This window comes from Chelonia mydas, chromosome 1 (assembly GCF_015237465.2).
Source record: "Chelonia mydas isolate rCheMyd1 chromosome 1, rCheMyd1.pri.v2, whole genome shotgun sequence".
Classification (NCBI taxonomy): Eukaryota; Metazoa; Chordata; order Testudines; family Cheloniidae; genus Chelonia; species Chelonia mydas.
In genome coordinates, this window is record NC_057849.1 from 176,718,598 (window position 1) to 176,732,223 (window position 13,626).

Genomic DNA, 13,626 nt, shown 5'->3' on the forward strand with positions numbered 1-13,626 from the left:
TAAGGCTATGTCTACACTTCAAAAGCTACAGTGTGCCACCGTAGTCTTTCAATGTGGACACTCACTACAGCAATGTGAAGGGTTCAAAAGGGAATGAGCTTTGCTTGAACAATTACTACCTGTCAGCAACTGGGGTCTGTGTTTAGTCAGTTGTTAACCCTAACACTATAAAAACCATTGGGATTCACTACAAGAGATCTGCCAAACACCTCAGCTCTATTTTTAATATGGATGATCTGGAGACATTTAGGAAATTGTGTCTGAACTCAAATGTTATCTGCAAATTCAGTCTGCAGCACAGAAGATCCCCTGCACCTTAGGTAGAACTTTAATGTTCCTGGACTCAGGCTGGGGGAAAATCTTCTGTCAAAGCTACAGATGAAATAATCAAATAAATACTATATCCCAGACTGTAGCAGTGGAACCTCTCCTTGTTTTGAATCTAAGCACATTATTAATTACAGGTGTTGAGAAGAAACATCCCTTCCTGCTAGTATATGAGTACTCCCTTTTCAAATAACACCTGAATCCATGCAGAGGTGTCTTCCAACATCACTAATGAGTGGGATAATTAGATAGCTGTGGAATCACTCTCTGTGTTTTGTAACCTAGGGGCTCCCTTTGTAGTCAATGGAAAAACTCCAGCTGACTTCTGTGAGGCCATCACCAGACCCTGAGTTGCTAGCTTGCTCAACAGACAATAATTGGAGGCGGGACCATGCTCATGTATCTCTCGACTATACTATGTTTCATGGTACTGCAGGCACTAGAACGGATTCTGGCTCTCTCTGCTGCATTCCTACATGGTTAGGCTCTGCATTTACTGAAGCCTTGGGATGGCTACAATCAACAGTGGGTCAGGTGACTGAATAAGGGAGAAAGATGTTGTTGCTCACAGGCCACATTCATGCATCTGAGGCAAACCAGGCAGAGAGGAGCTCTCTGCTACTACCATGTTTTGTTGGTGAGGCTTCAACAGAGCCACATGAGGGACATCCATCTCTATCAGCCACCTTTTCCAATGGAGGGGAGCTTCCCCTATGCCTGAAAAGGGGGCTACTACCTCATTTCTGGTCTAACCACGCTCTTCACATGCTCATGTTGAAGGCTACTTCTAGCCACACAGAGCTATTGCTACTACCATTCGTCTCCATCTGTCCAAAGCTCAGAAGAGGAGAGGAGCTGTTACCTTCTCCTGCTTCTCTCACCCCCAGTTGTTCCTGCTGACACCAAGGTAGGTTTTTCCAAGTTTCCTACTGCATGTAAGAGGCTGTCAGATGCCAGGGTAATGGGGGGATGGGGAGGCAGAGGAGAGAACAGCTTCTGGGAGGAGTAAAGCAAAGAGGAGGGGGGAAGGAGAAGGTGGTAGCCAAGTAGGTTGAGTAGAACAAAGGGGGAGAGTAACAAACAAAGGAGTAACGACATGGCAGCAATGAGCCATACTGATGGGGGGAGAGGGGTCTTTATTTTTCCATTTTTCTTTTTTACAAAACTGGTTTATTTGATTCACTATGTCTAGAAACATCCATAAAAACAGTGTTGTAGTTAAACAACATTATAAGCTGTCAATTATGGGGTACCCAACAAAACCCTGGTGTTTCCTGTTTCAGCCATTTGTCACATACTTTGATTGCTCGTATCATACAGTGGCAGGTGTGAGGGTAGATAGGTGTGCATGCTTGTGAAAGCTAGGTGAAAATTTGTGAACAAATAGTTTACTCAAATAAAATACAGCTTCTGTTAACCTTAAACTATTTGTGAATTTGATACAAATTTACCAAATAGATTCAGTGAATTTGGGGAGGTGGGGGAGAATGTCAGTCACAAAATGGGGTGGGGGGGAGAGTCAATTTCCCACTCTTTCTGATGTGGAGAAGGGATTTGAACTTGGTTTTCCTATCTCTGATGAGCATGCCCATACCACTGGACTATGGGTAGTCTGGGGCATTGCCCTCTCAATCTCTCTTGTTGAAGCTGTTCCGCTTTGCAGAAATAATTAGTCATTAGAGCAAGGACTTGTTTTGGGTCTTCCACATTCGAGATGAATGCTTTCACCAGTAGTCTATAAAGCCATGCTCACTCTTTCCCTGGCCTAATGACTATTCATTGTCATTAATAGGGCAATTACTCATAATAGTACTCCTCATTCTCCCTTGGACATTTTGTGTACCTAGCCCTTTAAAAACGCCTGAAAGAAAACATTTCAGGTCTAATGATGACAAATTTTGTTCAAGCTCAAATAGATTTTTTTTTTTCAATTTGCTGAAACTTTTCTTAATGTTTGGTTTGAGCCAAACTGATTATATATAATATATATACAAACCGAACTGTCAACTAACCGAAAAAAATACCCAGCTCTACTCTCAAATGCTTGGGTAGCCCATAATCAAAAGGAGTGATAACATGGTGTTGCATGTGGCTCAGAGTGCCTCCTGAACCTTTCCTGTGTATGGAGGTCAGACAAACACTATTATGCCTCTTTGAAGGGTGCAGCCTAACTGTTTTGCATCATTGCCCACCTGTCCTAGCTGGTGTAGAGGTGAGGGCGAATCAAGACTCTACCTGAGCAAAAATCTTCTTTGCCAACTTTGGTTATGCTGTGTCCCCCGCAGTGGGAGTAATGAGGTCTCATTTGCTGCACTCCTCTGAGTGCAAGGACTGCCGTTTTGCCTAGGCATTTTGCAGAGCATGAGAAGGGGAGGAGACTCCTTGCTCTCCCTTCCTCTCTGTACATCTGCAACAGGGACAGCTAGAATCTTGTCTTGCATAAGAGCTTGTCAGAAGACCGTTTTCATACCCTTTTAACTATATTGGTTCATATTATAGTTAAATAGTACAACCCCTAGGGGTTGAATGTTCTTGTGTTAAGAAATACTTCCTTTTGTTTGTTTTAAGCCTATTGACTATTCATCTCTTTTCATAACCCCCTACTTCTTGTGTTGTGAGAAGTGTATAACACTTCCTTATTTACTTTCTCCACACCATGATTTTATAGATCTCTATCATATCCCCCCTTAGTCATCTCTTTTCCAAGCTAAAAAGTACCAGTCTTATTAATTTCTCCTCATATGGAAGCTGTAACATACTCTTAATAATTTTTGTTGTCCTTTCTCTACCTTTTCCAATTCCAATATATTTTTTTTGAGATGGGGCCACCACTTCTGCATGCAGTATTCAAGATGTTGGTGTACCATGGATTCATATAGAGGCAATATGATATTTTCTGTCTTCTTATCTTTCCCTTTCCTGATAATTTCCAACCTTCTTTTCGCTTTTTTGACTGCCGCTGCACATTGAGTGGATGTTTTCAGAGAACTATCCACAATGACTCCAAGATCTTTCTTGAGTGGCAACAGCTAATTTAGACCCCATCATTTTATATGTATAGTTGGGATGATGTTTTCCAATGTGCATCACTTCACATTTATCAACACTGAATTTCATTTGCCATTTTTTTGCCCAGTCACCCAGTCTTGTGAGGTCCCTTTGTAACTCTTCGCAGTCTGCTTTGGACTTAACGATCTTAAGTAGTTTTGTATCATCTGCAAATTTTGCCACTTTATCGTTTACCCCTTTTTTCCAGATCATTTATGAATATGTTGAATAGCATATGCCCCTATACAGACCCCAGGGGGACACCCCAATTTATCTCTCTCCATTCTGAAAACTGAAAAATAAAATAAAAAGGTGCCTGCTAACATGTGAGAGAGCAGCACGGTGTAGGAGAGGAGACAGGGACATGTGGCTTTTTCACAGTCGTTAATGGTGAAAATGGGAAACATGCACCCAGGGATCCTTGTTTTACTGCAATTTGTTGCTTCATCCCTTCTCTTAATTTGGTTTTCCATATTTTCTTGAGAGATAGTGTTAGTGACAACCATGTTAGGTACAGAATACAAGGTTTGCACCCATGCTAATACCTACAAAATTTGCAGGAACCCTATGTGAATTCATAATATCTGACTGGCAAGAGAACCATACAAATCAGATTAAGAGAACGGGTGAAACAATGGATGCAAGTGGAACTGGACTCCTCGAGTACTTGTTATATTTGCTACCATTGCCTAAAATGGTGAAGTTTACATGAGATCTGGGAGCTGATTCATACACGAATGTATCATTCTAACTTCTTGAGACTGCTGTTAGCATATTTTCCTACTAGCACACATACCTATCAAGAGTACAGCACTTTTTCATGTGTGAAAAAGACAGATGCTGGATTTTCTGTCTAGTTTTCAGGGTCAGAGTGAAAGAATCAGTGACAAGCTCATAAAGAGTCTCAGAATTAAGCCTCCATGGCTAAAATTGCCTTGCCTGTGAACATGTCTCCCTTAGATGACAAAGGTATTGTCAAATATGAGGGACAACAGTGGAGAATTTAATCTGGACGAAGCAGGATTACAGTTTATGATCAAATATTTTTGCATGCTAGAATTATATTTTATCTACTGAAAGGTAGAAAAGAAAATACTTTTTCACTAAAGAAGATTGAACTAACTTTAGGGACTGGAATCTGTCTGTCTATTCACACCCTTTTTATGAAAGAAATTATATGTAAAATCATAAAACATTTACTATTCCCATGGTATAGGGCTACAGAGGGTCTCTCCGAGTGCATGCCCTCAGTTGTCAGGCCCTGTACCCTTGCCCCTCTTGGGATGGAATTCTACTCTTTCCTTCTCTTAGAATGGGTCATGGACAAGAGTACCCACTGGATCCACCATGGCTACCCAACAGGCCTGACTAGATTTGGCAGCTGCTGTTCTTCCCTTGAAGAGATCAATGGCAAATATAGTGACCAGATCAAACCAAATTATTGTTTAATCTTAACAGTAAGAATAAAGCATAAGAGAAAATTATTTTAACACAACCAAAAGGTCTACACGAATCTCTCTTACCTAAGCTCTACCCCGCTGTAACAGGAGACTAGGGAAACCTGTGTTCTTCAGGCCCTTCAGCCAGGGTCTCTGTTTGTGAGCACAGCTTCTGGGAAGCAACTGCTTTCCCTCCTAAAAAGAGAGATGCCTTTTAACTGGCCAGAAGTCCTCTGAGTTTCCTGGACTCTTCCCCCATACCCCCAATGTTTGGCAGACTGGATTGGTGAGCTCAGTAGAGGTCATAGGTGGAATATTAAAGCAAATGGTTCTTATATTCCCTCTTAATGATGGGCAGCTGTCATGCTGTTTCCTGCCTATGTGCAGTCAATCTCTTCTTGAATTAACCCCATGTATTTAGACAGAAAACTCCCTTACAATAATCAAACTAACATATGGTATTCATAAATTATTACAGAGCAACTCCGGGTCCAGCTCATGTATTTACTATTGGATTAAAAACAAATCACTGAAACATTTGTTTTATCCAACTTGAAGCTCCAAAGGCTTAGTGATGATTGTATTCCTCTGTCCTGTGAAGAAAGGCTAAATTTTTCAAAAATTAGTGGCTAAAGTGTGCCTCCTAACTCCATATTTAGACATACACTTTTGAAACTTCTGGCCAGATTATTTAACTCCTGCATCAGGTGATACTAGAGAGCTTTGCCCAACATAAAGATACAAGATAGGTACTTTTGTGTAAAGATGTTTATACTCCTGTAACGATAAGATTATATGTTTTGAATTGTCTTCCAAGGATGAAAAAAGGCGTACTGTATAAAAACAGTGAACATTTGTCTTTAAATAAAGAACTGAAGAACATTTTGCCACAAATTGTTTTACTAGAGTTATTCAAAATGTACATTAATAATGGTAAGGAGTCAGCAACATGCAGGAAGAAGTGTTTAAGTTATTAACAATAATATATTCAAAGGTACTTTTTTTCATGAGCTCATTGGTATAATTTACATCTCACATCCCTGGAGAAAACATTTCTTGACAGGCTTTCTTACATGGTAAAAAAATTGTCAACAACAGAAATAGAAGAAAAATAAGGTCAGTTTGGTCCCTGTCACTGAAAAACCCAAGAGAGGAAAATGGAAAGGAAAATAGCAAGAAGTTCTCCATATACTGTTTTTTTCCCCATAGAACAGAATCATAGAATTGTAAGACTTGAAGAGACCTCGAGAGGTCATTTAGTCCAGTACCCTGCACTCAAGGCAGGACTAAGTATTATCTAGACCATCCATGACAGGTGACTGCCTACCCTGGTCTCAAAAATCTCAAATGATGGATATTCCACAACCTCCCTGCAGAATTTATTCCAGTGCTTAACCATCCTGTCAGGAAGTTTTTCCTAATATCCAACCTAAACCTTCCTTGCTACAATTTAATCCCATTGCTTCTTGTCCTGACCTCAGACTTTAACAAAAACAACTTTTCTCCCTCCTTGTAATAACCTTTTACGTACTGGAAATCTGCTATCATGTCCTCCCTCAGTCTTCTCTTCTCCAGATTAAACAAACTCAATTTTTTTCAATCTTCCCTCAGAGATCATTTTCTAAATCTTCAATAATTTTTGTTCTCCTCTGGAGTTTCTCGAGTTTGTCCAGATCTTTTGTGAAATGTGGTACACAGAACTGGACACTATACTCCAGTTGTGACTGTATCAGTCTGGAGTAGAGTGGAAGAATTACTTCTCGTGTCTTGCTTACAACACTTCTGCTAATACATCCTGGAACGATGTTTGCTTTTTTTATAACAGTGTTATGCTGTTGATTCATATTTAGTTTGTGATCCACTATAGCCCCCAGAAACCTTTCCACAGTGCTCCTTCCTAGGCACTCATTTCCCATTTTGTGTGTGTGCAGTTGATTGTTCCTTCCTAAGTGGAGTACTTTGCATTTATCCTCATTAAATTTCATCCTATTTACTTCAGACCATTTCTCTAGTTTGTCCAGATCATTTTGAATCTTAATCCTATCCTCCAAAGCACTTGCAACCCCTCCCAGCTTGGTATCATCCACAAACTTTATAAGTGTACTCTCTATGGCATTATCTAAATCATTGACAAAGATATTGAACAGAACTGGATCTAGGACCGATCTCTGTGAAACCCTACTCAATATGCCTTTCCAGCTTGACTGTGAGACAGTATCAAAAGTCTTACTAACGTCAAGACATACCACATCAACCGCTACCCTCCCACCCCCAAATCCACAAGGCTTGTTACCCTGTTAAAGAAAGCTATTAGTTTGGTTTGACATGATTTGTTCTTATCTGGGTGTTTACAAATTGATTACTTAATTATTTCCTCCATTAACTTCCCCTGATATTGAAGTTAAGTTGTAATTCCCCAGGTTGTCCTTATTTCCCTTTTAATATTTGACAGTATATTTGCCCTTTCCCAGTCCTCTGGAATTTCTGTTATTTTTCCATGACTTTTTGAAGATAATTGCTAATGGTTCAGATATCTCCTCAGTCAGCTCCTTGAGTATTCTAGGATCTATTTCATCAGGTCTTGGTGACTTGAAGACATTAAGTTGTCGAAGTCATTTTTAACTTGTTCTTTCCCTATTTTAGCCTCAGATCCTACCTCATTGTCACTGGCATTCATCATGTTAGATGTCCCACTGCTACTAACTTTTTGGTGAAAACTGAAACAAAAAGGTTATTTAGCATTTCTGCCATTTCCACATAGGTAAAATGGTGTTTGGCGTTGTTGAAAAAACAGAAGGGAGACCTTAGGTATGCAGGGAAAACAGGCTCCGTCTCTGCACATGCAGAAACATCCACATGAGTGGCAGGGAAGAGTGGGCAGGAGCCTGCTCCCTAACAGGCAGCATGACTCAACTGCCTGACCTGCCTGCATCCTTTTTCCCAACTGAATGGTGTGCTGCTTGTATCAGCATTAACTACCAAACAGATTTCCATTAGCAAGTTTGCTTGGCGCATACTGAGGAAACCAGCCGTCTCTGGGATTCACTGCCTTCTAACTTGTTGAGATCTCCACCTGTGATTTGCCTGCAGAGGGTGTTCCAGAGAAGGACAGAACATACAATGAAGTAGATGACCCCTCCCCCATCCTCTACTAGACTCTTTCCTGGTTATTACTGGGTTCTTGCTTCCTAGACAACCCTAGAATGGGAGCCTTGTGGCTAAGGGGAACAGGCTATTCTGCTGCCAATGTAATAGTGAATAGAATTAATTAGGGTTGAGATGTGACTGAAAATTAATCTCTTAATAAAGAACCATTTAGGTGGGTTTATGCATTGCGCATGTGCCATTCTAGTTTATGCCATAATTTGTTTAAGGTCTTAAATAAACAGAAAACTAAAGAAATTAAGATGAAATCATCCATATTGCTTAGAAATCAGGAGTTTTATAGATTGCTTTGCTATTTAGCGCTTGCTTGTGATGCTATATTTCAAATTCCTTTAGAAGCTTCTGTTCTTTCAACTTGAATAATCCTTGAGCCCTGAAAGAAATGGAAACCAAGCATGCTTGAATTGCTTTTGTTCTAGTACAGCATACATTTCACAAGTGAAACTGACTTCCAGACTATGATTTGCACAGTACGATATAGCATACATGCATCTGAAATTTATAGTCCACTGCAAAGTGTTTAATACGGAGCACTTAAACTGTTGTGTTTCCACAGTAAGGTATAATAACGGGAGATTTAATACAGAACCTGATATTTGGACAGTTATTAGCATTGTTTTCTGAGTATTTTATTGCTTGCTTGTAAACAGTAGTTTATTGAAATGTACTAGTATATTCAGGGTCATAGAAAATGTATGAGAGAACAGGTTGTTCCTGTTCCTCACCAAAGCTTCTGCAGATTAAAATATTTGGACCTTGAACTTAAACATCCAATTCTTTCTACAGGAAAAATAAAGCTCTGAGTACCACATTATTCTGACCTTTTTTATATGTTTAGTCTTTTAATTAAGAGCCCTGGAAGGCCAATGCTTTAGTGTGTTATAAACAATTTTGCTCTTTTCTTTATTTTGAAGTAGGGTTTTTTTTTGTTCATTTAAAGTAAAACTGTAAAAAAGAAATGAGGAAGGAAGAACATTTCTAAGTTACTTTCTTCTTTGCACTGTTGGTTCTTGTGCCAGTGCATAAAGCAGTGGAGAGCATATTTCTAATATACTTCACATACTACAAATGCATGAAAAATTTCACTTGCTGATTATGACTTGATCTTTGTGTGAGCAGGAAAGAAGCGACTTCTGTGATCACATTTGATTTCCCTATATTTTAGAATCTCTGTTTGCATATTCTCTTTTACCTTTGGTGAATGCTTTAGGGACAGATGGTAGACCCTAAGAATAATGGAAAAACAAGCAAAATCTTGGATATCCAATGTATACGTGCACTGACACAAAATTAATCCCAACATCAGCACCCATTGAAGTCACTGGGGCTATGATATTGACTTAAAATGGGAAAGGGTGTATACTCAATGTTTTGAAAATCGGGGCCACTTAATTAGGTGCCTAAATCAGAATTTAGAGGCCTACCTGTAGCCACCTAATTCTGAAAACTGTGGCCTAAGTGCCTGATCCTAGCCCTGTATAAACAAATGTCTACACTTCTAGGGTGAGATTCTGTGCTGAGCCCCTAAAGGGATATCGACACAGCCTGCAGCAGCCCCAGGCAGTGAGCCTTCAAGTGCAGGTCGACAGGCTTGGCGGCTCATGCTGCCATGTTAAAAAATATCTGTATGGACAGTGCTTTTAAGCTATGGGTTGGGCTGGAACTCATGCTCTGAAGCTCAGCCCTCCCTAGACTTCAGCCCCCCAGTTCTAGCCTGAATTGCAACCTCTATACAGCTATTTTTAGCAAGGTAGCATGAGCCTCCAAGCCTCCCCCTCCCCCCGCCCCAGGTCCCCCCATGCCCCTTTTCTAGGACACATCCCATTTATTAATAACTTTCTGTGAAATAATTGTAGCCTTATGTATAAGCATCAATAAATTTAAAGAAAAAACACTACAAGGGGAACATGGGGATAGTGAACATTAATATTGTTCATATTTTGGATGGCCCAAAATAAAATGAGAGTTCAGAGGTTCAATATACCTCCTGGTTGCTGATATGTTTGAAAAACATTTACCAGCTAACCATAACCATCACAAAGTTAGCATTTTGACAGTGAACTGATTTTAGAGGAATGGGGAGGAGCTTGAGTGATGGTGGTTTGTTTTTTAATGCCAAATTTGAAATTCCTGCTAGTTTGGGGTGAGGTGTTTTGTATTTTTAGTCTAGAGCACTCTTATTTCATAATAAGGAAAATATCTAGCAAAGAGAGAACAAATCCGAGTTTCCGTGAGAGAGAACACATAGTGACTTACTCTTCAACATTCTGCAGCTAAAAGGCAATACAAAATGGCAGCTGTCTATGCAGCTGGAAGAGTTCTCTACATTTAGGGTATGTCTGCACAGCAGCTGGGAGGTTAATTCCCCACTTGGATGGACCGACATCCACTAGCTCTGCTTGAGCTAGCATGTTTTAAAAATAGCTGTGTGGCTACGGCAGCTTGGGCTACCTGTCCAAGTATATGCCCAATGAGTTGGATGGGATTATACTCTGGCTACTAGCCCAAGATGCCCCGGTTACACTGCTATTTTGAATGGGGTAGCTCAAACAGAGTTAGAATGTGTATGTCAGGGGTTCTCAAATTGGGGTTTGTGACCCCTCAGGGGATCGCGAGGTTATTACGTGGGCTGTCAGCCTCCCACTCAACCTCGCTTTGCCTCCAGCATTTATAACAGTGTTAAATATTTTTAAAGTGTTTTTAATTGGGGGTGGGGGGTGTTGCACTCAGGGGCTTGTTGTGTGAAAGGGGTCACTAGTACAAAAGTTTGAGAACCACTGGTGTATGTCTATCCACACTGAGAACCACCCTCCTGGCTGCTGTGTAGACAAATCCTTAAAGGTACAGTACATAGCAAACAGAATGAATAGCTGCTTTGAGTCACATGGCTACTGTTTTTATAGGCTTCGGAAGCCTATGTGATGCTCAGATCACTTACATGAACACAGAGCAGAATTATCCTCTGTTTCAAGCCGTGGTTATTTTTATCCACAATGTGGATTATTATTGCATTTTATGTGAAATTGTGCTGAATGTAGATCTTCCATTGATGCCAATGGAAGAATAGCAGAGTGAAGGAGTGCAAAATATATATCAGAGATCCACAAGGGTAAGAGATCCACCAGCAGAATTTTGCCCCTCACAGTGCCTGTTTGAAACCTAAATGAGTTCTGAAATGACTTGTGTGATTTCAGTGTCTGTTCGACTGAGAACACCAGTTTCAGATAACACAAGAGTTTAAACTGTAACATGAAAAAACAAGATGGAAAGAAGAAAGATGTGATGTTTGTGGACGTTCTCCTTAAACTATCCTCTGCTCCTCCCATCCTACCTTAAGTAAATCAACTGGCCTCTATTATAGCAGTACAAGTGGTGGTACATATTTTGTAAATGATGTTTATCCACCAGATGCTAGTTTGTTGTGGGATCATCTGTGTTTATTGTATAGAGAGGAAAGGAAGATTGGAGGGTGGAGAGGGAAGTCAGAGCAGTTTTAATCCTGCTCTGTCTCTTTCAGACACTGACTGTTTTTCATTTCCTTTCACTTTCAGATTCCCTAAAGCTGTATGTAACCAATACTATATTATTTTCATGACGAATCCTTTCACTCCAGGGACACTGAGAATAGTTTCAGCTGCTGCTGCTGCTGATAGCTGCAGTATGTCTCCGTTGGTTTTGGTAGGTCTTTCAGCTCATGTGATGATGGGTAGATGCTAGTTCTGTGAACCCCAAGTGTTCAAAAATCATTTGTCAGCCTCACCCTCCAATCTTGCAATTGATTTAGAAATCATGAGGGTTGTGTTTTTGTTTTTAATAATGCTTAGGGTTTATTTTTTACTAACCTTCCGGTTTTCAAATCTTAGAGTATACTTGGTCCTGTTTTTAAGCTTTTTTTTTTTGTTAATGCAACCATAAGGGCTAGAAACATTACTTTTTTTTTATTTAAATGAAAATTGATATAACAGATTCTCATGACTCCTGGAGCTGCGGCTTAAAGAATAAACGAAATATTGAAAGACATGTGACACAATCACAGAGTTAGAAACACTGGGACCCGTAAAGTGGCTATTGCAGGGCTGTATTTTCCTGTGGTCCAAATAAGCCACGGATGAGGGCAACACCAAAATAAAAGGGTTACAGCTAGAGCCCTGCAAATCTTTGGTATCTGCTTTATATCTGTGGATATCAGCATCTGTATCATGGATGGATCCAAATTTTATATCTAGAGCCCTGCAAATCTGTGGATATCCGTGGACCATGTTTGCGGTTCGGGTGGGGATACAAATTTGCCTCTGCATGGTGCTTTACTTACAGACAGTGATCAAAAGAGGGTGACAAAATGGATACGTAGATAATTTTCCATAAAATCTTTATAGATTTTATTTGATTCAGTCCCGTGTTGTATTATGGCCCACTGATCACTTAGACAATGTGTCTGTCGCATTCTCAGATAGACAAAACATAGTTTAACACCAGTATCCTTGACAGCCTGTGTTTGGTGTGGGCAACATTTGTACCTCATGCCCTTTGGTAGGATGGGCTGGAGGCATCATTTTAGTTTTGGCTCAAGATGACAGAATGGGTTGATTTGTCACTAGGCTATGGGTAGAGACACTTTGATGTTTGTGTTTCTTATCTTTTGAGCTCTGTTCCAGTGTAGACCTCTAAAACAAGAAAGAGGCAGGAGGAGAGTTCAGTGAGAAACAGAACAACAGTATATGAGAAATCAGAACATGGTTGTATCCACAATCCAGACTAAGATAATATTGTGCTATTGTATTCCAGATACACTTTTGAGCGTACTGTAGGGATAAAGCTTGAAAAGCCAATGATCATCACCACTCCTGCAATGTGAACTCAAGTTTCAAATCAATCTCTGATATGTATTTCTTTTTTTTAAATTACTTCTATAAAGAGAGAAAAAGAAGTGGAAAAGTACAGATTATTATTATTGCCTAGCACAATGGTTCTCAAACGAGGGCCGCCACTTGTTCAGGGAAAGCCCCTGGTGGGCCGGGCCGGTTTGTTTACCTGCGGTGTCCGCAGGTTCGGCCGATTGTGGCTCCCACTGGCCGCGGTTCACCGCTCCAGGCCAATGGGGGCTGCAGGAAGCGGCGCGGGCCGAGGGATGTGCTGGCTGCCCTTCCTGCAGCCCCCATTGGCCTGGAATGGGGGCTGCAGGAATTCCCTGAACACGCGGCAGCCCTAGTTTGAGAACCACTGGCCTAGCACATCAAACATGGAAGACACAGTGTACACCCATTTGGGTAGAGAGAATCTCAAGCCACACAGAAAAAGGGTGGGGGAAAGGGCTGTACTGTACAAGAGGAGTGATCTGGGGAATGATTAGGGTGACCAGATGTTCTGATTTTATAGGGACAGTCCTGGTTTTTGGGTCTTTTTCTTATATAGGCTCCTATTACCCCCGCACCCTCGTCTTGATTTTTCTCACTTGCTGTCTGGTCACCTTAGGAATGATGGACACGTGTCCCTGCTACCTACATCTCTGCTTGTTCATTTTGTTTTAAAGTTAAACACATTGGGTCTGATTCTCCACTGTCATGCATTGTGTGTCAAAATTTACACGTGTGTCAAGTAGATGTAAAATACTGCCTAACAAGAGTATTGTCATATTATGCCCACTTTG

The 13,626-nt window shown here is 40.6% G+C and overlaps 1 long non-coding RNA gene across 1 annotated transcript in view; it reads left to right on the forward strand.

The window, feature by feature from the left end:
* The first annotated feature begins 541 nt into the window (after positions 1-541).
* The window catches only part of LOC122464111, a 41,042-nt gene continuing 27,957 nt past the window's right edge, over positions 542-13,626 (forward strand). The window contains exons 1-2 of the long non-coding RNA XR_006287998.1: positions 542-1,234; positions 11,531-11,657. This is a non-coding gene — a long non-coding RNA (uncharacterized LOC122464111). The remainder of the gene's footprint in view (positions 1,235-11,530; positions 11,658-13,626) is intronic.